The sequence below is a fragment of the Phascolarctos cinereus genome, unplaced genomic scaffold (assembly GCF_003287225.1).
Source record: "Phascolarctos cinereus isolate Bilbo 61053 unplaced genomic scaffold, phaCin_HiC Scaffold_4;HRSCAF=312, whole genome shotgun sequence".
Classification (NCBI taxonomy): domain Eukaryota; kingdom Metazoa; phylum Chordata; class Mammalia; order Diprotodontia; family Phascolarctidae; genus Phascolarctos; species Phascolarctos cinereus.
This window is the reverse complement of record NW_027555847.1, coordinates 511,980,723-512,004,157: the sequence shown is the minus strand read 5'-3', so window position 1 is coordinate 512,004,157 and position 23,435 is coordinate 511,980,723. Positions and strand designations below refer to the sequence as shown.

General features: G+C 37.6%; 1 protein-coding gene across 9 annotated transcripts in view; it reads left to right on the top strand.

Moving 5' to 3' along the window:
* The window catches only part of L3MBTL4 (L3MBTL histone methyl-lysine binding protein 4), a 483,848-nt gene that overhangs the window by 36,697 nt on the left and 423,716 nt on the right, over positions 1-23,435 (top strand). For 2 of the 9 annotated variants that reach the window (XM_078153502.1, XM_078153503.1), the window contains exon 2: positions 14,421-14,461. The exons of the other annotated variants lie outside the window; for them this stretch is intronic. The gene's annotated coding sequence lies outside the window, so the exon portion shown is untranslated. The remainder of the gene's footprint in view (positions 1-14,420; positions 14,462-23,435) is intronic. 9 annotated transcript variants of the gene reach the window in all.

Below are 23,435 nucleotides of genomic sequence, written 5' to 3'. Positions count from 1 at the left end.
GGAGCAATACTGGGAGTCTTTGACAATACTGTTTGCTTTGGCTGTTAAATTTTTCAACAGGAACCTGGAGGGTGTGTCCTCATAATTTTCGGCAGCCATGCAGTAGACATCAAGAAGCTTCTTTGATGCTTTGATGCATCTGTGGTCTCATCCACATGAGTATAGTGCAGATTACAACCCATTCACATCTTCTTATTCTTTGCTGCTTTTGTCTGTGTCTGCTGACAAACCCTCGGTAGGTGGCTCACCCAGTGTATTGGGATTCTTCTAGATCTTTTGACATTGCGTGAGTATCAGTGGGGCATGCTTGCAATTTCTCCATTATGCCTTGTCTTGCTACATCTGTTATAAGCAACCTTTCTTGATTCCCCTTTATTCTGGTGCTTTCCTGCTTTGAGTATTTCCAGTTTATCCTATAGGTATCTTATTTGTACATAGTTGTTTATAGGCTGTCTTACTAATTAAATTAGACTGTGAGCTCCTTGGGAGCAGGGACTGTCTTTTGCCTTTCTTTGTATCTCAAGCATTTAGCATGGTGCCTGGCACACAATAGGTGCTAAATAATTGCTTATTGACTGTTTTCTCCTGTGATTCGTCTCTCTGATACCTCTATGCTACCCGTTGGTAATATGTAGGAGGCTACCATGTGTTGTATAAACTGGAGATGTGGACCATCAATACACATATTTAGTCAGACATTGTAAATGGACAGTGATTTGGACCAAGAATTGAACTGAAGCCCGGGAGTGAACAATATTGCATTTGGGAATGACCTGCTCTTTTCCCTGAGACAAAGGCTCTTTTTTTTTTTGAACACTAATTATTTTATGGCAATTCTGTATGGATGCTAATCATGGAATATCACACTCTTAGATCATGAAAACGACATTGGAAACAAACAGGAATCCTGTAATCGATGTTCCATATTTTCCCCCAAAATGTTGTCATCCACTACGTGCTTAAAATTATCTCTAAACACTTTGTGCTAAAGACATAGTGGACAAGTTGTACTACAAGTTGACTGCAAATATCTGATGTTGTATTGATTCTTGAAAGTTTGTTACTAGAATATTTGTCTTAATTTTTGTTGAATATTTTATATTTACATTGGATCATTGAATATATTCTACAGCTAATGCTTTTATTCTTAAAACCATAAACCATTTATTTTTTCATCAAAACAATTCATATTTTGCAGTAACACCTCAGTAATCAGCTACCTGGAACACAGCCAAGAACTACGAAGGAAGCAGAAAGATCTTAGCAGCCAAATTAGATGAATCAATTGTATTTACCCAAGCTCTTGTATGTTATTCCTCAGAAAACTCTTTAAGCCAGCATTTCCTTTTATTTGGCTACTTCTAATACATTAGATTATCAGGTTTCTGGAAAACAACAGATAATGAGCGTGTCAGGGCAAAATGATTTCTAACATATCTTTTATTTCTTCATTTGTTGTGGATTTTCCTTTTTTTCTTAATGCTAGTAATTTAGTTTTCCTGTTTAATCTTCAGTTGATTGTGCTTTTTAAAAGCAAGCCTTAAATATAATTTTTATTGCATTGTGGTTATTAGAGGATATAAAAATGTTTCTGATTTTCTGCATTTATTTTTGAAGTTTATATCTTTAGATACTATCAGTTTTTGTAAAGGTATCATGCACATCTGAGAAATGTGTGCTCCTTTCTGTTTCCATTCAGTAAATATCAGAGGTCTGGTCTATTTTTTCTCAAATTGTATTCAGGCCACTAGCTTATTATTTGTTTATTTTGTTAGCTTTATTTAGCGATAGTAACGGTAATTTGAGGTACCCTACCACTATTGATTTACCTTTCATTTCTCTTTCTGATTCATTTGGTTTTTCCTTTAAGTACTTAAAAGTTATACTAGTTAATGAATATATGTTAAATATTGAAATTAATCTACTGTGTAGGCTACCTTTTAGCAAAATGTGGTTTATCTCTTTTAATTAAGTTTATTTTTCTGTTGCTTTGTTTGAAATCATAGTTGCTACCCCTAAATTTTTGTGTTTATCTGAGGCATAACAAATTTTTTGCTCTAACCATTTATTTGAACTCTGGATGAGTCTTTGTTTCAAGTGTGTTTCTTCGAAGCAACACATTGTTGGGTTTTGCTTTCTAATCCATTCCTGCTAACCTCTTTCATTTTGTAGGTAAGTTCATCCCATTCACATTTATAATAGTTAATTGTTTATTTCCCTCAATTCTATTCTTTTATGCTTTTTGTTGTCTATACTCCTTGTTTATTTTAAGATGTTAACATTTTTCCCCCTTTTGACCTTTTTTCCCCCCTTTTCTGATCTCTTCACGATATCCTCTAAGCTTAAGAGATTTTTCTTCTTATGAGTGATCCTTCTCTGAATCTACTCCTTTTCTCTCTTCCTGTCCTGTCTGGATCCCTGTATCCCTATATCAAACTACATGTGTTTGTATGTGTGCCCTCTTTTTGATCAATTTAGATGAAAATCAAGTTTAATTGATATCTACTTTCCCTGCTTTTATGATGTGTATAATTTTGCTTTAGCAACTTGATTATTTATGTTAACAAGTTCTCCCATTTCCCCTCCCATTTCCCCCGATTCTCCCTCTCCCTCTTTTTTTTTCTTAAAGCATAGACAAAATAAACAAAACTATAGATCTTCTGTCTCAGTTGGCTACCTCTGATCCCTTGTGACATTAGGATTCTGAAAGAACCCTTTTGATTCCCCTGCTCACCACCCCATTAGAGTATAAACAGTTCTTCCTTATTATATCTCTTCTGTTTATTCACTTTTCTTTGCTTTTTTATTTTTTTCTTTTATCTTGTATTTGTATTTTAGATTTCCTTTTCAGCTTCCAGTTTTGTCATCAGTCCTTTATTTCTTTGAAATTCTTTTTTTTTATTGTAGGATTATACTACATTATATTGGTTAAGTTATTCTGGGTTGTAGGGTTTTTCTCACCTTTTATAATATCTCATTCCATATTCACACCTTTCTTGTGTTAGCTGTTAAATCTTGTGTAATCATGAATATAGCTTCTTGAAATTTGAATTCTTTCTTTCTGGATATTTGCAATATCTTGTTTTTTGTTTGGAAGCTCTAGATTTTGACAGTGACATTTCTGGAAGTTTTATTTTGAGAGTTTTTTTGGAGATGATCTGTGGATTCTTTTTATTTTTACCTTGCCTTTTGTTCTTATATGTCTGGGCAGTTTTTTTTTTTAAAACCATTTCTTGAAATATGATATCCATGTCTTTTTTTTTTTTTGGTCATGGATTTTAGGCAACCCTATGATTTGTAAGTTCCCTTTCCTTGATTTGTTGTTTTCCAGATTATTTGTTTTTGATTAGGCAGCTTATATTTTTTCATTCTTTTGACCTTTTTAAAAAGAAGTTTTATTTTTTTCCTGGAATCATTAATTTCCATTTGGTCCATTCTGATTCTAGGGAGTTTGTTTATTAGGGTAAGTAACTCTAAATAAGGAAATAAATAATTTACTCTTCTGTTAAGCTGTTATTTCTTTTTCCTGCTCTCCCCAACGTGGCTCACATTGCTTTTATAATCTTTTTTAAAACACTTGCACCATTTCCTAGATGATTTCTGCTTGTTCCTGTGGACAAGCTGTTTTTCTGTAGATGTTTTTGAGTTTTCTCTTCCTGCAGGTCTGTACCTTGGTCATCTCTGGCATCATTAACGTCCTGTTTTTTTCCTTCTGATGTTAAGGGGTCCCCTGAACTTGTCTTTTTCAGTTGCCATACTTTCCAGAAACACTGGACTTTGGGAGGGCAGGACAGGCACCAGCCAGGCTGTGCTAGGCTGGGGAAAATGCTTGTGTAGCTGGGGTCCTTTGTAGAGAACCCCATCTATCTTCATAGTCTAGCAGTTCCCAAGGGAAAAGAATGTGGCTTTTGCCATGAACTTGCTCCCCCGCTTCTGGAGTAGTTACCACATCTTTCTCCTCCCATGCCATGCCTCTTCCTGTTTTCTCATCCTTTTGTCCTACATAAATATGTGCATAAATATGCAAACTTCTGTAAGGACTGTGAACCCTTTGGGTTCCACGTGCATATTCATTTCTTTTGTAATAAGCCTCATTGCCTGTTGACACCCCTCATTTTTATTGTTGATGCCTCAGGAGTTGAGTTTGTCTAGTTGAGGATATTTCTCTTACCCACAGAGGTCTTTCTTTAGGCTATACTCTCTTTACTTAGGCAGCTAGGTGGCCCAATGGATAGAGTGCTGCACCTAGAGAGAGGGAGACCTGAGTTCAGATGTGGCTTCAGACGCTTACTAGCTGTGTGACCCTGAGCAAGTCACTTACTGTGTTTGCCTCAGTTTCCTTAAATATAAAATGAGCTGGAGAAGGAAATGACAAACTGCTTCACTATTTTTGCCAAGAAAACCCCAAATAGGATGATGAAGAGCAGGACATGACTAAAACGACTGAACAACAACCACTCCTTTTCTTCTGATTGTGGCCAATGCCTTTTTCCTCACCAGGGACACTAAAATTCTCCTTTCTTGTGATTGGTCTTAGGTGAAGCCTTTTTTTTTTTTTGGTGAGTTACTTGGGGTTAAGTGACTTGCCCATAGTCTCACAGCTGGTAAAGTTGAAGCCTTTTCCTTTGGATGATGAGAGAAACAAACCTTATTCTAAAACTTTCAGTTCAATCTGAAGTTATCTTTCTTTTGTTGGAATAGACCTAGTTGAGCTAGGGCTTTTTTGTTAGGGAGAGAAGAATAAGGGGGAGGGACTTTTTATTTTTATTTACTTCACTATATTAAGAACCTTTTCTTCCACAAAGAGTTAACCATCTGCCCCCCACTCATCTGCTCCCCTACGCCCTTGCCCCTACCATCTTCTCCCACCTTCACTTCCTGAATAGGTTTGTGATTTTGTTTTTTTTTTAAACTTTTTATCTTTTTACTTTGGCAGCTAGGTGGAGGGGGCAGTGAATAGAGCATTGGGACCAGGATCAGGAAGCCCTGCATTCGAATCCAACCTTACTAGTTGTGTGAACCTGGACAAAGTGCTTAACTTCTGTCTATCTCAGTTATCCCAGCGGTAAAATGGGGGTGATAAGAATAGCACCTACTGTCCAGGGCTGTGAGGATCAAATGAGATAAGTGTAAAGTACTTAGCCCAATGCCTGGCAAATAATAGGTGCTAAATAAATGCTTGTTCTATTCTCTTCTCCCCCCCCCCAACACCAAAGACTTTCCCTTCTGCCTTTGTCCTTTTGGGGGTTTTCTTATAGCTGAAGACTTTTTCTTCTGAAGTTTTATGCCTTCATCCCCTAGGGCAGGGATTCTCAAAATATGATTCTTGGAATACTGGGTATCCCCAAAATCTTTTCAGGGTGTCATGGAAGTCAAAACTATTTTCACAGTATTTAAGATATTATTTGCCTATTAAAATACTCTTACTTTTTCTAATCTATCTATCTAGCTAGCTATCTGTCTAGCTAGCTTTATATCCTTGTTAGGCCAGATTTTTATCATATACTTCAACCAAAACAACATAAAGAAGCAAATTGAATGCATAATCATGTGAGAATCCAGCTGTCCTGTACTGAGCCAGATGTGAAAGATAATTGTAAAAATATATAAAACAATACATAAACACGTAAATAGAAGTTTTTTGGGATCTTCAGTTTATAAGAGTCCTTGATAATTGAAGAGTATTAAAAGGGTCTTGAAATCAAAAAGTTTATAGCATCTAGAATACTTATTTCTTGAAAGTTGTTGGGCAGTCAGATTATTTAATGATGGGATGAGCTGAGCTCCATTTACTTTCTCAACTGCCGTCTTGTTATCCTTTTTCTTTTAGGAGGGAATGCCTCATAGTGAAGGAGGTAATTAGAAACTATATAAAGTGAGGAGAGAAGTCACAAAGATTAGGTATCTGGGTGCATTTAGTGTAGGAGTCCTGTGAAGCCCTATAAATAATACTTAGAGTGTTCATTGATTGTAACATGGTAATAATAATTGATGTGCATAGCAATGATACTCTGTCATCAACCCATTAGATTGTATTCACTGTACTCTCTAAGAAAGTATAGAATTATCCAGCATACTTTAGACTGATTTCCTTAAAATGATTATAAATTTGTTTTCATAAAAAATTGGTGCCTAAAAAGGCATAAGCTTCAGTTTTGATAAAAATTTGTTTGTATGAAGTTTTTTATTCTCTGACCATGCTCGATAAAAAAGGCATTACTGTACATCTGTACTTGATGGGGAAACAAAGAGAAGAAAATTAGATCAAATTCTGCCTCTATTGTACCATTAGCAGTGGCCCTTAAATATCCAGGAAATGGCCCCTTGTGTAATGCTAATTTTTTCTGTCTTGTTTCCCAGTTGGAACCATAAAAATTTAGAATGTAATTGAGGCGCATTTTAGTCAGATCTCTTTCCAGAAAGTAGCTCTTCTAATTTAGTTATGATTATCCTTGTTCCCAGAGGAAGACCCCAGATGTAATGGAGATGATTTTAAGTTCAAAGCAAAGAACCCTTTGAGCTTTTCTAAGAGTAGTACCAGTGTGGAAGTCGGCCATTTGTGAGCTTTGTTTAAGAAGAAAAATATTCAAACCAGTGTGTATAAAAGTTAATATAAATCCCTGAGTTTCAAACATTTCTAATCAAGCAAAGTCAAGAAATTTTTTTCTTTGTCATCTTATGTGCTCTGATACTTCCTGATAAAATCTAGAATAAGATGTGAAAGTTAAGATATAGGGATACTTGGCTGTGTTATTGTTAGAAATTTGAACCTTCAGGAACTTGGCGCCTCCTCAACAAATTTTGCCATAAACTTAGAGGCACTTTGGTGGTGGAGCAGAGAGAAAGCTGGGCCTGGAGTCATCAATTCCTGAGTTCAAATCCCACCTAAGATACTAGCAGAGTGACCTTAGGCAAGTCACTTAAATGATGCTTGCTTCAGTTTACTCAACCGTAAAATGGGGTTAATAATAGCACCTACCTAGGGTTGTGAAGATTAAATGAGGTAATATTTGTAAAACTCTTAGTTCAGTGCTTGCTACATAGCAGTGCTTAATACTTCCTTCCTTCCTTGCTTCCTTCCTTCCTTCCTTCCTTCCTTCTTCCTTCCTTCCTTCCTTCCTTCCTTCCTTCCTTCCTTCTTCTATCCTCCTGCCCTTTCTTCCTCTCCCCTCTTCCTTCCCTTTTCTTTTCCTCTTCCTTCTTCCCTCTCTCTCTCCTTCTCTCCCTCCCTTCATTCCTGTATCAGTTTCTATGTATCTATGTGACTACCATGATGTCCTCCTGGAATTAGGTCATGAAGATCATCTATCCGGGGACCCCAGTAGTTTTGTCTAATGTAAAAAAAAAATCGATACTTTAAAAAAATATATATGTATATATGTATGTATGTGTGTGTACATATATGCACACACACACATATATATTATATATACACACACACACACATATACATATACAAACACACATGTATAATGAGAGAGAGATTTAATTTGTTCAGGAAGCTCCCAGTGGGGACCGACTTCTATCAATGAACTATCTCGACCTTCTATGCAATTTATGTTCTTGGAAACATTCCAGGGACACTGAAAGGCAAGTGATTTTTTTTTTAAAGGCAATTGGGGTTAAGTGACTTGCCCAGGGTCACACAGCTAGTAAGTGTCAGATGTTTGGGCTGAGACTGGATTTGAACTCGGGTCCTCCTGACTTCAGGGCCAGTGCTCTATCCACTGTACCACCTAGCTGCCCAAGTGATTTTTTTATGTAAGAGGCAAGACTTGGACCCATCTAGAGTCTGAGACCAGCCAACTTTCTACATGCTATGCATACACATATATACATACACAAACACGTGTGTGTTTATTAATATCCTTTGCTTTTACACATATTTCATTTTCAAATCTCTCTCTCTCTCCCCTCTTCTCTCCAGGAAACTATCCCTTGTAACAAAGAATAAAAAAAAAAGAGGAAATAAAAGCAGCTCAACAAAACTAATCAATATGCATCAACCAAGTCCAACAGTGTATGTTCTGTTCAACATCCATGGTCTCCCATCTCTGCAAAGAATAGAGGAAGATGAATTTTCTCATCTCTTAGTATTTATAATGTCATAATTCAGATTTTTTTGTTTTTTCATTAGAAAATAAATTCTTTCTATTCATCCTTTCTTATGGTGTAATATTTCATTACATTCATGTCACAATTTGTTTTTCCATTCCCCAGTTGATGAGCAAACAAAATTCTGTTTGTAGGTTTTTTTTTCTTACCATAAAAAGTACTTCTATGAATATTTTGTTGGAAAGTCCTAAACATTTTTTTTGACCTATTTATGGGTATGTGCCAAGCAGTGAGATCTAAAGGGTATGGACATTAGATTAATTCCAAATTACTTTCCAAAATGGTTACATCAATTGAGAATCCCACCAAGTATGTATTAATGTGCCTGTCATACTCTCTTCAGCACTGACTTTTTCTGGCTTTTGGCATCTTTACAAATATGCTAGGTTGGCAATATATCCTAGAGGTTTAAAAATTTTTAAATACATATTTCTTGTATTATTACTAATTTGGGACTTTTTCATATGGTTGTTAATAATTTACAATTCTTTTCTGAAATGTTCATTACTTTTTACCATCTGTCCATTGGGGAATGACTCTTGTTCTTGTATATCTTTTTGTTCATTTCCTTTTTGCCTGTCAGTAGCTTTCCTTCTTCTAGTTATTGCTTATGTTCTGCAAAAACTTTAAAATTTTATACTCAAAATGAGCTATTTTATATTTTGTGATCTCCTATTCCTGTTTGGTTAAGAAGTCTCTCTAGCCGTAGCTATGAAAGGTACCTGATCTTATAACTCTTTTTTTTAAGTGATAAGACTTTTTATATTCATAGGTAAGTAAAGTCAAAATGTTAAATGTATAAATAAAAGTCTTAATGCAGTTTTAAGTATTAAATCCAATTTAAGGAGGAAGTACATGGAGAAAAGAACACCTGCGCTGGAGTCAGAGAAGCTAGGTTCAGATCCTGTCTCTAACACTTAATGGTAGTATGACCCTAGGAAAGTTATGCAACCTTTTCAGATCTCAGTTTCCTCATTTGTAAAATGAAGGTATTGGACCAGACAGCCTCACTTTCAGTTCTAGATCTGACTAGATCTAGATCTAGATAATGACTCATAACTGGTTTATTTTTTTAACGTTGGATCCAAAACTGTCTGTGTAACTGCACTTTGTATTTATGTAGTGATTTAAGATTTACAATGCATTACTCTCACGTTAATCTCAGTAAGTGGAGGCATAAGGTAAGGGTGTGTGTATGTATGTATGTGTGTGTGTGTGTGTGTGTGTGTGTGTGTGTGTGTCTGTCTGTCTGTCTCTGTTTGTGTGTCTGTGTATAAATTCCTTTTGCCAATGCAGGTCAGCATCAGCTCTGCAATTTCTAGTCTTTGAGAGATTTGTACGAAAGTTTAAGTCACTTGCTTGGGGCCTTGTAGCCAGTTTATGTCAAAGATGAGGGTTGACCTCAATCTTTCTGGTTCTCTTTCTGATATCCTGTGTGCAGATGGTGATTGTTCCTTTAATACTAGATCACTAAGTTTACCTTTTCCTTTCTGACAAGATGTAATGATGCTTCAGAAGAGATCAATAGAAATGATTGAAGACTTAATAAATGGATCTTGTGGGAAGAAACTAAAGGAGTTGGATTTACCAAGGCTCTTACTTAGAAGAACTCTAATTGGGGATAATAGTCTTCAAGGGCTTGCCACCTCTCACCTCCATGAATTGGGCCTGGCTGTCCCTGGTCCTTGGAATGCTGTTCTTCCTTATCTCTACCTTTAAGACTCACTCAAATGCCCTTATCGTTGGCCTTACCGAGTCCTTCCCAGTCGTCATTGCCGCCTCACTCCAAATCGCTTTGTATTTCGTTATCTGTATGTGTTTTTCCTCTTCTTCTTCCCGTCCCTCCAGTAGCGATCTTCTTGTTTCACTTGTTTTTATTTACTGTGAGTTTGAACATTTCTGTATACAAATAAAAGATCGGTGGGATTGTTTATGAAACCCTAAATCTGAGTTTTTATAAAGTAGATTAAATGTAACACAGTAGTACCAATACTGAGTTACTTATCTATGTCCACTCTCTTCTGTGTCTTTTTAAAATGTTTCATTGAGACTCTTCTTTTTTCTTCTCTTTTTGGAGAACATCTCTATTATTACCTTCTCCCATTCCCCTTCTGTCCCCCCAAGCTTTCAGTGTCCCTCCTGTTCTCTCCAAAGCCCCTCTTGTAACAAATGATTACTTTGTCATTTGTCTTTGTATTTCTAATGCCTGGCACTAAGTTGGCACTTAATAAATGGTCATTGAATATGAATGAAAGGATATTATAAAAAATTCATTTATTCAACATTTATTTAGGACTTACTCTGTGTGAGGCACCGTACTCAAGAATTGAACAGTTACTCTGTTTCCTCTTAAGAAGATAAGAGAATTTTAGCTCAGCTAGAGTGATACTGATTTGACATTTGGAATTCTCTCTTCATTATGAGGTTGTGCAGTACCTTTGAGAATTGACCAGACAGTTGACTTTTAAGGAATATTGTTCTGATGGATACATGGACACACAAAGAATAGGCCATATAAATTCTTAAATTTCTCCCACCCTGTGACGCCACAAAGAATCTCATTTTACTTCTCAGCCAGAGCCCTCTCCTAGGACCCTTTTACCTTTTGTGGAGTCTTGCATAACTGTCGGCAGACTGATTCTGAGAATTAGGATTTGGTTAGAATGCCTCACTGGGGACCAAAAGAAAGTTGTTGCCTTTTTTTTTATGTCTGCTTTTTTTATGTGCACTTTTATTTGTTTTTTGTTTGGTTGGGTTTTTTTGGTTAGGCAATGGGGTTAAGTGACTTGCCCAGGGTCACAGCTGGTAAGTGTTATGTGTCTGAGGCTGGATTTGAGCTCAGGGCCTCCTGACTCCAGGGCCAGTGCTCTATCCATTGTGCTACCTAGCTGCCCCTTGTGCCCTTTTGTTTGAATTTAAAGTGACTTTCTAGGGCTAAACTATGTCAATCTGTTCCTGTCGAGAAGAAAATGGTTCGTTAACAGTACATAAATTTACTTTGTTGCATGTATTTACCATTAGGCATGAGTGGTGATGCAGAGGACCACTCCAAATTTCCCTGGTATGCCTAAGCAGTCTTTTCAGAGACCTGAGTCTTCTTATATTAACAGTAACATGTTTGGTATCGTCGTGCTTTATTAAGTTTGGCTTGAAATGAATTTCATTTAAATACCAAATTAATCAAATGCCTTGCTTTTGAATATTTTCCCATATATTTCCCACTTGTTCAGAAATTTAATTTTATATCTTTGATGGAGTATTGGCAGCAAATAATGCTAATATTAGAGGAGGTGTCAAAAATTGGATGTACGTATGAGGTTGTGAGGGTTCTGGGATGAGTGGGAATTGTTACTTGTATCTGGGGAAAAGAAAATATTATTTGGGGAGAGGATGGATGAAGGTTTTTTTGTTGTTATTAGCATTTGTCATTGAAACAAAGATGGAGCAAACTGCTGGGACAGTTGGTGGCAGACATGCCAAGAGTAGGAAGAAAGTATCAGAGAAATAGTGGAGTTGAAAAAAGATATGGAGTCTTCATATTTGAAGAACTTATTTTTAAATTGATAAAATAAAAGAAGAAAAAACAGATTGATAAAAACATTAATTCACTATTCCCATGTTGAAAACTGGAGAGTATCAAATGTTAAGAGAAAAACTTGTTCTACACCAAGAAAACAAATGTTTTTCATTTTAATTCCATTAGACAGATTGAGAAAGAAAGTTCCTCTCAATTTAATGGTGATCTTCAAAGCAACATCCATTCTAAATTAAACAAATGAAATAGTGTGATTTTTTTCCTTTATAATTTCTTCCTCTAAGAGTTTTGCTTTTACTTTATACTGGCAGTTTCCTAAAAGGTAAAAACAAAAACAAAATACAAGAATTACTCTAGTTAAGATTTATATAACTCATGAAAGTCTGTATGCAGAAATGGTACCCTTTATCTATCCCAGGGTATCTATGTGTCTGCTTCTACACTGGTCTAGCAGCCAGGCTCTTCCTCCTCTTGGTATTTGGAATAGGACTCTTCTGACCCATCTTTTCTTTCATCTCTTGTAAGTTATTTCAGGGAAGGGAAATACGTGCATAACCTGTTCTCTACTTTTCCCTCTCTTTTTCCACACTTCTCTGCACCAAGAATCTTATTTTTATGTCAGCAAATGGCTCTTTTAACCTTCTTATTTCTCTTCCAGCTCTGCCCAACTGTCACAGGAAAAGCTTCTTCCTTAGTACATAACATTTATGTTGAGAAAGAGAAGTTTTCTGTCCATATACTTTCTCATGTAAATATTGCTTAAGGGACTCAGGGCACCCCCTAATAAAGGCCTGAAGACTGAGTTTATCTCTTGGGCAGCCTGACGCCAGATTAAGGACATCATTTTTTTTTTTTTGGTTATTATTTATTACATCCATCATCTATAGTGCCAGGGAAAAAGTCTTGAACAAAACATTGATTTGATCCTTAAGATTTTTCCAGAAGGGATTAGCAGGGCCCCTTCTATGGTTCTGCTCATTATTGCAAAGTAGATAGTTATAGGAAATGAATTATTTCATCCTTTAAACACAAAAGACTCGTGTGTTGACAAATAATAAGTGATAACGGTAACCCATTGCTCTATTACACTTTCAATTGGGTTGATACATTAAAACATGGAACAGTTGGACGGCTGAAAACCATTTCATCTTCACCATGGTTCTTTGTTGTAACTCTCCCAAGGTCCTCAGGACATGACTTGGGCTCATCCTCCTGGTGTTGAGTGTTTCATCCCAGGATGAGTTTTTCCAGAGATAACCTCCTGCATGGGCCGTTAGGTCCAGGAAAAAAGACACACAAAGCAGAAGAGACAGCAAAAGACCTGATATCCAGTCTCAGGCTCATTGCTGCGAGTGTGAGGGAGACCTCGAAGAGTCCTGTTACACTTAGCAGATGTAAAAGAGAGTAGTTAGTGGAAGCTGTCTTTCCTTGCACAGTGATCAGTCCTCTTCAACATTTCCCTTCCTCCCATTCCCCTCGTAAGGACCATGGGAGCAGCCCTAAGCCTCTATTTGTACATTCCTGTTAGCTCCATGGAAAATGAAAGAGAGACTGGAGAGAGAGAGAGAGAGAGAGAGAGAGAGAGAGAGAGAGAGAGAGAGAGAGAGAGAGAGAGAGAGAGAGAGAGGAGAGAGAAGGAGGGGAGAGAAGAGAAGGAGGGGAGAGAAGAGGGAAGGAGAGAGAGAGAAAGAGAGAGAAGAGGGGGGGGAGAGTGAGAGAGAGAGAGAGAGAGAAAGAGAGAGAGAGAGAGAGAGAGAGAGGAGAGAGAGAGAGAGAGAGAGAGAGAGAGAGAGAGAGGGAAAGGAGGGGGGAGATCAGTAAACATAGATTCCCTAGGAATGTACTGCAGCATGCATGCCAGGTTTTATTTAATTGGTTAGTAATAGCTAGCATTTAAAGCTAGCTGTTCCTAATAGCTAACATATAGCAATTACTAATTAATTAATTAATTAGTTAGTTTTAGCTTCTGTATAGCACTCATAAGATTTGCAGAGCAGTTATAAATATCTCATTTTATCCTTACAAAAACACTGGGAGGAAGGTGCCATTATTATGTCCATTTTACAGAGGAAGAAACTAAGAGAGAAATTGTCTTGCCTATGGTCATACAGCTAAGTTTCTAAAGCTGGATTTGAACTTGGGTGTTCCTGACTCTAGGTCCTATATTTTATTAATTGTACTACCTAGATGTCTTGATGAGTAGATTAGATTGTTAGATTAGTAGAAAAACGTTATTACCTTTATGGGTTTTTTCCCCCCACTGAAGATTTGCAATGTTTTATTTACTTTTTGGATTGTCCTTAAAGCAGAGGCTAATGTATCACTTATTAGGGATGAATGTTAGAGCAAATTGAACCGGATGACCTCTGAGGTGCTGAAATTTTGAGATACTGTGATCCCATGAATTCACTTGTGAGCCAGCTGGAAACTGTCTATAATAGTGTCAATCTTTAGCATTTCTCCATTGCCTACAGGGATAAAGTCTGAGCTTCATAATTTTAAAATCTACAATTTATGGTCCTCTTACCTCCCATTACTGCTTATTGACTGATTGACTCTACTTGGAACCTTCAGTTCTAGCCAAATCTGTCTACTCATTTTCTTTTAAATTGGCTACTGTTGCTATTTTTATAAATCAGAAGCAATTCACAAAATTAAGAGCCTATATCTTCCATAGTTTTTTAAGGAATACATTTAATATTTTAAGAAATTTAGTAATAAGCAATATTCTGGTTTTTGAGTACTCTAAAGTATGTCCCCTTTGTTGCAGGTATTTGCTCTTAAAAAGATTGATAACATTGAAATTACCAGGTAAGGACATGCTTTAAAAGTTTGGAGACATATCCGCAGAAAATCAAGCTGTGCTTTTCTTTATTATGACTCATTCAGGACAAATTTTATTTTTAAATTTTGGGCAGCACTTTGCTTAATTTATTAGTTGCTCTGCTGTATATAACATTCACCCTCAGTAGCCTTGTGTTTGGAGTACTAGTTCTTCAGACTTAAAAATAAATGTATATATGTATATATATTTCATTTTACATCACCCAAATGTTCCCCAGTATCCCTCCCTTTCCTCCTTTAACAGAACCAGACCACGTAAGTTTTGTTTTTTTTTTCAAAGAAAAAGATAAAGAGAAAAAAAAGATCAGCAAAGCCAATCATATATTTAAACTTTTTGACAATGTATGCAGTGTTCCATACCTGTGACCACCTCCCCCAGGAACTTTTGTTAACATTCTTTTCTTTTCTTTTCTTTTTTTTTAGGCAATTGAGGTTAAGTGACTTGCCCAAGGTCACACAGCTAGCAGGTGTCAAGTGTTAGGTCTGAGCAGATTTGAACTCAGGTCCTCCTGACTTAAGGTCCAGTGCTCTATCCATTGCACCACCTAGCTGCCCCCTAGCATTCATTTTCGATGACTCCCTCTTGTCTCCAGGATCAAATATAAAATCCTGTTTGACTTTTAGAACCATTTATAACCTGGACTCTGCCTACCTTCCCAGTTGTCATATGCATTTCACTCTTCCACATCCTCAACATCTGTTTCTCCAACAAGAAGCTCTCTCTCCCAAGTCTGTTCATTTTCTGTACCTGTCTCCCGTGCCTGGCATTCTCTCCTTCCTCAAGTCTTTCTCTTGGATTCCCTGACTACCCTGAACCCTCTGCTGAGATCCTATCTTCTTAACGTTGGGCCATCCCCCGGAAATTACAGCCAGTTTATCCTGTCTGTACATTGTTTGTACACAGTTCTTTTCAGGTTGAATCCTCCATTAATCTGTGAGCTCCTGGAAAGCAGGGACTGTTTTTGCTTTTCTTTTTCATTGCCATTTTTTAGCATAGAGCCTGGCACACAGTAGGTGCTTACTACATGCTTATTGACTTATTTTATGATGATTTTTTCCCGTTTATATTGTTATAGTCATGTGTATTGATTTCTTGGCTATCTCTGCTTGACTTAGCATCAGTTCATATAAATTTTTTCACTCTGTATTATGTTCATTGTTTTTCACAGCGCAATGATACTACATTACATTCATGTACTACAATTTGTTTAATCACTTCTCAGTTGATAAGCATCTATTTTATAGGCAGTTCTTGGCTACCACAAAAAATACTGCTGTAAATATTTTGATGTATACAGGTGTGTTTTGTCAGTTCTTTAGGGCGTATGCCTCACAAGGGAATGCATGGGTCAAAGGGTGTAGACATTTTAGCCTTTTTATTTGCTTAATTCTAAATTGTTTTCTAAAATGTTTGTACTGATTCATACTCCACTAACAGTGTATTGGTGCATGCCTGACTTTCCATAGTCCCTCCAACACTATTTCTATCTTTTGCTATCATCTGACAATTGCAAAACAAGTGAGATGAAAGCTTATTGTTTTGATTTTGATTTTTCTTATTGCTAGTGATTTGAAGCATCTTTTCCTATGGTAAAAACCATTTTAAATATAGTTTACAATTTTTTTTGGAGAACTGTTTCTTCATTTCTTTTGACCATTTGTTGGGAAATGACTTGGTTTTATATATATACCTATATATGTATGTATATATACACATATGTTGCTGTTGTCTATATATCTTGGATATGAAAGGTCTGAAATATTTCTGATAAACGTTTTCCTATTCTACAGCTTCCTTTCTTTTCCCTAAGCATTAAAGAAAATTCATTTCATTATTTAATTTAATAATCAACAAATTCACATTTCAGGATACAAAGTACAAAAAGGAGGATTGTCCATGAAGCCATGAACTTCTATGAACATTTTTTTAAAGTATGTATTTACAGTTACAAAGTGCCCTGTTTTTGTTCCTTCTTGTACTTTGTTTTTTGAAGAGCTATTTTTAATTTATCAGTTTCTAAGGCCCTTTAGAGTCCCGAGTCAGAATTATTATTATTTTATTTGTAGTAAATATCTACAACAGTTGGGAGACTGGCATTCAACTGTAAAAGCAAAAATGCATTTACAAACCAAATGATTTTTGTGTTAGGCATTGACTTAGATCACCCATAGTCATGTTCCTCCCCATTTGTGTAGATAATAGAGAGTCAATTATGGTATTTTTCTCTTTGGAGATGGGTCAAATGCTCCCCTTGTGGGTTGTTTGCTTTATGTTACTGTTGTTCAGTTGTTTGAGTTGTATCCAACTCTTCCTGACCCTATTTGGGGTTTTCTTGGCAAAGATATTGGAGTGCTTTACCATTTCTTTCTCCAGCTTATTTTACAGATGAGGAGACTGAGGCAAACAGGGTTAAGTGACTTGCCCAGGGTCATGCACCTATTAAGTGTCTGAGGTCACATTTGAGCTCAGAAGACTAGTCTTCCAGCCTCCAGGCCTGGCACTCTGTGCCCTATGGTGCCACCTAGCTTCCCCTTTTAGAATACTGTTTTGTCGTTATTATCTATTGATGAACATATAATTGTATTTCAGTTATCTTCTTTTGATTAGAAGCACAATTAATTAAGAAAGCCAATGGGATGAAAATAGCATCCTTGTATCACATTCAGCTTTAGAAAATATTTCATGTAATCTTGTGCCAGAAATAACTAAATACCTGAAAAATGTACCCCTTGATAGGTCGGATTGTAGCTGCTTAGAAGAGTAGTGATGCTTTAAGCAAGGTGGAATCTCATGAGTTATTTCTTTATATTGAAAAACAACTGAGACAGTAAAACTCTTAACTTGTATAGTGTCTACTTGGGGAGAACCAACAATCTTCACATTAAAGATAGAAAAAAGTGTGGTCATTTTAATTAAAGTAGACATAAGTTTCTTCTTTCTTGTTGAAATTATAATTAGATGCTTTCCCAAGGACCAGATGTCCAATTTTAAAAATAGAAATGAGAACAATTGACATTTAATCAAGTGTGTTATATCAGTATGCTGTACAGTATATAGCTTCTAAACTTAGTGTATATAAGTCAGTTAAATTGGACAGTGCAGCATCAAGCATGCAGAATTTTATTTAAAGTGGCATAATCGCACATCGAATAAAGTTCTTGTGTTTGGTCTAGCTTATTTTTACTGAAACATGTCAGAAGGTAAAAAGATCACCTGTCTTTGGGGAGAACTTGGGCTACATGTTTTACACTTTTAGAAGCCAATAGAGAGATTTTTCACCCTCAGCTCATAAAATTCCATGTAGTAAGCATAGATAATAGAGAAGGAAACACAGAGATGAAGTGATTTGTCTTTCTGTAGAGCATTTGAGGTTGGAATCCTTTCCTCAAAATGATGGGAAAACTTGTTTGCTTGGGTCCTGCTTGCTGTAGGTGTTATAAGATGGTGCCAAGGATAGAGTGCTGGATCTGGAGTCAGGAAGACCCGAGTTCAGATCCAGCCTCAGACACTTAATAGCTGTATGACTCTGGGAAAGCCGTTTAACCTCTGCTTCAATTTTCCTCATCTGTAAAAAGGGGATAATAATATCACCTTTCCCCCAGGATTTTTGTGAGGATCAAATGAGATATTATTTGTAAATGGCTTATCCTGACGCCAGGCACATGGTGAGTGCTATATAAATGTTAGCTATTACTGGTAATCCCTAGAGCTAGGACAGGGACTTCAGAAACCATCTACTCCTACCCATGTCTTAATAGCCTTTATAGAACATCCCTGACTAATGGTTCTCCTGCTTCGCTTTGAGATATTTCGATAATGGAAAAACATCACCCAAGGTAGGGCATTCCACTTTGGAATAGCTCTCTTTGTTAGGTGTTTAGAAAAAAAAATATTTTCAACCTAACAGTTTTGTGATTTATGCTCTTTGCTTCTAGTCTCGCCCATGGTACCAGCCAAAATAAGTCAACACAAGATGCTCAGAGACAGTGATCGTTATTACCATGTTGTTCTTATCTTTTCTTATTTGGGTGGAACATGTGGTGCAGTGGAAAGAACTCCAGCTTTGGTCGCTGTTCGGTTATTTCAGCCCTGTCTGATGCTTTGTGACCTCATTTTGGAGTTTTCTTGGCAGAGATGCTGGAGTAGTTTGCTGCATCCTTCTCCAGCTCCTTTGACGGATGAGGAAACTGAGGTATCCAGGGTTAAGTGACTTGCTTGGGGTCACATAGCTAGTAAGAGCCTGAGGGCAGATTTGAACTCAGGAAGGTGAGTTTTCCTGATTCCAAGCCTGGTGCTCTATACACTGTCCCACCTAGCTGCCCAGCTTTGGAGTCAACTACAAATCCCAGTGGGTAGAGTGCTGGGCCAGGAATCAGGAGGATCTGAGTTCAGATCCAGCTTCAGACACTAAGCTGTTTGACCCTGGGCAAGTCATTTATCCTTGGCTAGCTTCAATTTCCTCAACTGTAAAATGGGGACAATAACCCTACCTACCTTGCAGAGCTCTTGTGAAGATCAAAATAAGACAGTATTTGTAAAGCACTTAACATGGTATTGTGTATTCCCTCCCTCTCTCCTTTCCCCTTGAACCACAGGGGATATACTTTTATTTAATAACAGTAATAATCAGTTAAGTGAATACTTTGGTATGAGGCAGCATATGCAATGCTCTAAGTGATACAGAGAAAAAAAGTGAAACAGGAACTACTGAAGTCCTGACTCCGTCACTTTTTGCCACTTTTTTTTTTTTGCCACTTAATTTCGTGCGGGTTATTTAATCCCTGGATGTTAAATGGTCCTTATTTAACTGGTCTCCAGTTCCCTCTAAAACAAAGGGCTTGGCCTGGATAACCTCAAGTTTCCTTGTGGCTCTACATCTACTATTTTCTTAGTCCTTCAGCTGGTTCTTGGATAACATTGTTTGGAGTCCTCCTTACCATCCTGGTTGCTTTTTTGTGGATATGCTCCATCTTGCCAACAACGCTTTTCCCAAAAGGTAATACTCAGAAGTGGACACCGTTCTCTAGGCCGAGTCTCTCCAGGGCAGGGGCCAGCAGGACCACAGCCCTCCTTGCTGGCTGGGCATCACGTCTCCCCTGATCTTGTACGTGGGTAGCTGATGTTTTGAATCTGCGTTCAGGACTTTAAATTTATCCCTATTAAACTCAATGTCTCTCTTATTTGCTTTGGTCCATTGGTTCTGTTCTGGTTAGCTTTCAGTACATCATCTTCCTTGTTGGCTATCCTTTACAATTTGTGTCATCAGCAGATTTGCTAAGTCTGGCATCTCTGTTCTAGCCAGACTGGTTTTTCCCCACTGTTGCCCATAATAATACTCTTGTCTTCTGTCTCTCTGGGCACAAGCTATCATGTTTGAAATCTTTAGTTTCCTTCGAGTGTCAGGTATTAGAATAATGATATTAAAATCTTTTGCCTGGCATTTCCCCTAAGTTTATAGTTTTCAGTCACTTCGAATGCACTTCGCTTGATTTTTTTAATTCCTCTTTTGTGGTTTGGGTCTTACTTTGAGTTTAGAGGTTTGCTTACTAAAAGGGATATTAACATGGGGAGGAATGTTAAAAATTTAGCCCATAACCTTTTGTTATTTTTGCATCTCAGAAGATAATTTCTTCCCAGGTTGTGGCTGTTTTACCCATTAACTAACACATAAAGCAGTATATTTACAAAACAGTTTCTAAAGGCAGGGTATTTACAGAATACAGACCACATTTCCTAGCTTTCCAGACTTGGCGTACACCCACCTGCATCCTCAGTTACTTCCTCTGATCTGTTCCTCAACATATTTGCTTGGTTATCGTGGGTGATGTATTTGCTAAACATACTATGTAAATAATATATGTTTCTCCCACTGTTTATTATCTGCTTTTTAAATTCAATTCAGCAAACATTAACTAACCTTTTTTTAAGTAAATTTCTATTGATGTTGTTTGTTTCTTTATATCTTGATAATTTATCCCTTCCTTTGTCCCTCCCCTTTGCAGAAAGCCATCCCATATAACTTTTTTTAAAAACTTTTTTTTGCTGAGGCAGTTGGGGTTAAGTGACTTGCCCAGGGGCATACAGCTAGTAAGTATCAAGTGTCTGAGGCTGGATTTGAACTCAGGTCCTCCTGATTCCAAGGCCAGAGCTCTATCCACTGTGCCACCTAGCTGCCCCTAACATATATTTTTTAAGGCAGAAAAAGAGGACAAAAATCAGCACAACCCAGTCCTGTTCAATGTACCACACCTGGGAACCTGTGAAGGGGTGGGTTGGAGCATCCTCTCACTTCTTTCAAACCGTGCTTGTTCTGTATAATTTGCACATACAAATACAGTAGGTGTAGGTACAAGTTATATATATTGTGTAAGGGGAAAGTAACCTCAGAGGGAAAGACCTAGTAGTAGGAAGACTGATGGTGGAATTATGGGCTGATTCCGCGCATCCACTGTGTATATTTCCAATTCAGCAAACACTTAAAGGAATTTCCAGTGTATATCCAGTACAGTGTTTACCTTGTAAATAGTGTCAGTATGAGTCAGGTCTTTTTAAAGCTATTCCCAAGGGCAGTTTATAGAGCCAGGATGTCTCTGCTAAAGTGATTCAAAGATCTCCTATTTCCTACAGTGCCTGACTCCTTTAAGGTATATTTTAGGGAGCACTGTACCTTCTTTCTCATGCTGAATGATGGTGTGGGTAAATAGCAGCATCTTGCATTTGTCTGTGAAGCTGTGTGGGGACTGCAGAGTGTCATTCTGGCAGCATCCCTGCTGGTCCAGTGCTTTATCTGAGAACATTCTGCCGTGAGGGTCAGGTACCTTTACAAGGCGATCAGTGGCTGAAGAGTTTCTGTTGAACATGCTTGGTTGACTGCAGCTACTTGGGAAAGGGGTGTGATAAGAGACTGTTAGATGACTGTCTTGCACCCAGGTTTCAAGAGAGGGATCAGTTTGTTTGTTTTAATTCAGGTAGGGAGAGAGCCCAAGAGTGATCCTTAGCACGGAGAAACCTTTATTCTTTCAGCCTGAACTGCAGGCTGGGAGAGTTGAGGTTGTATTTTGCATTGGTTTAATGTAAAGCATCTCTGTTAGCACCTTCCCATCTGTCTACAAACATGCTTAAATCTTCCTAATTCCAATGGGAAAAAACCCACCCCAAACAAACCAAAAACTCTTTCCTCTGACTTTTCTACTCTACTCCATCTAGGTACTCCTTGATATCTTTTTTCTCTTTTACTGCTACCTTGGTGGCAGGGGCTGGGGGGAGGTGCCTATGTTTCTACAGTACTCATTTTTCCCCTCAACCCCTTGTAATCTGAGTTGTGCCCCTAATAATGTAATGATACTCTTTTTCTCTAGAAGGTCACCAGTGACTGTCTCAGTATCCAATCATTCGGCCTCTTTCATTCGTCCTCCTCTCTGACAGATTTGTAGCATTTGGTATGGTGACCATCTTTTACCTCTGAGCCTGATATCCTGTGATCCCTCTCTTTCAGGGCTTTTCCTCTTCCTTGGATTTAGAAGCGCCACATTCTCCTGGTTTTTCTCTTAACCCCTGGCTGTTCCTCATCTGTTGCTTTTTATAGTTCTCACTATATTGATATTCTCATTAAGTCCAGGGCTTCATGTCAGTCTCTAGATACATCTCCCTAATATTGATCTTTCTTTTGGACTTGTGCCTCTAACTCCCTGCATCACCGGGCTCCAAACAGTTTTGATCGCATTCCTCTATCATTAAAAAGTAAAAAATTGAGCCTACTTATTTATAAATGACGTGCCCAAGGTCACACAGGTTGTAGGTGACAATCAGAATTTGAACCTGGGTCATCCAACTACAGATCTCAGTGGAGAGAGTGATAGGCCAGGAGTCAGGAAGATCAGAGTTCAAATCCAGCCTCATACACTTCATAACTGTGTGTGACGCTGGGCGAGTCATCTATCCTCAGTTTCAACTACAAAATGGTGATACCAACCCTACCCACCTTGTAGAGTTGTTGTGAGGATCGGTTGAGACATTTGTAAAGCGCTTATTAGCACAATGCTTGGTACGTGGTAGGTATTATGTAAATGCATATTCCCTCTGTCCTTCCTCCTTGTACCACAAGAATATACTTTTAAAAAACAACAGTAGTAAGTTCTGACACTGAAAGGTTTGTAAGAACACATGGCACATGTTATCATTTGACTTTCTCAACAGTGCCTCTGAGGTTAGTGGTACAGCTGTTATTGCCTCCATTATTTAATAGAGAAAGGGGCAGTTAGGTGGTGCAGTGGATAGAGCACCAGCCTTGGAGTCAGGAGGACCTGTGTTCAAATCCAGCCTCAGACCCTTGCCAGCTGTGTGGCCCTGGGCAAGTCACTTATCCTCTGTTTACCTTTATCCACTGGAAGAGGATACCATTTCAGTATTTTTGCCAAGAAAACCCCATGAACGGTATTGGCATGATGTGGTCCACAGGGTCATGAAGAGGAGAATATAACTGAATGACTGAAAACACTGGGGAAGAAAAATCCTGGGGCTGATGGGACTAACTCTTAGCTAAGTTGTAACGATTTATAGGGGAGTCCTAGCTCTAGAATATGGTGAAGCATATTTTACACAGAGTTGAAAAATGTTCTACAGTATAAAATGTATCTTTTAGGCAAGCACAGTTTTGTGGCTGAGAGTAAAAAAAGGCTTTCCTGGGGAACTGTAAATAAGTGTTAATTCTATAGTAATTCTTTGAACCTGGACCATCTTGGCACAAACAGGAGCGATTGTTTCTCCATTTTTCCTTCTTATGTTTGCATCATTTGAAGCCACTGCCAGCTAATTGACAGAAATCTTGGATAAATTTATTGCACTTATTTGTTCAAGAATTTTTCAGGTTTCTTGGATTTTGAATTGAAGATTTTTAGTTGTTTGTCACTTTTTTTTTTTGCTTTCTTTGGTGAGGCAGTT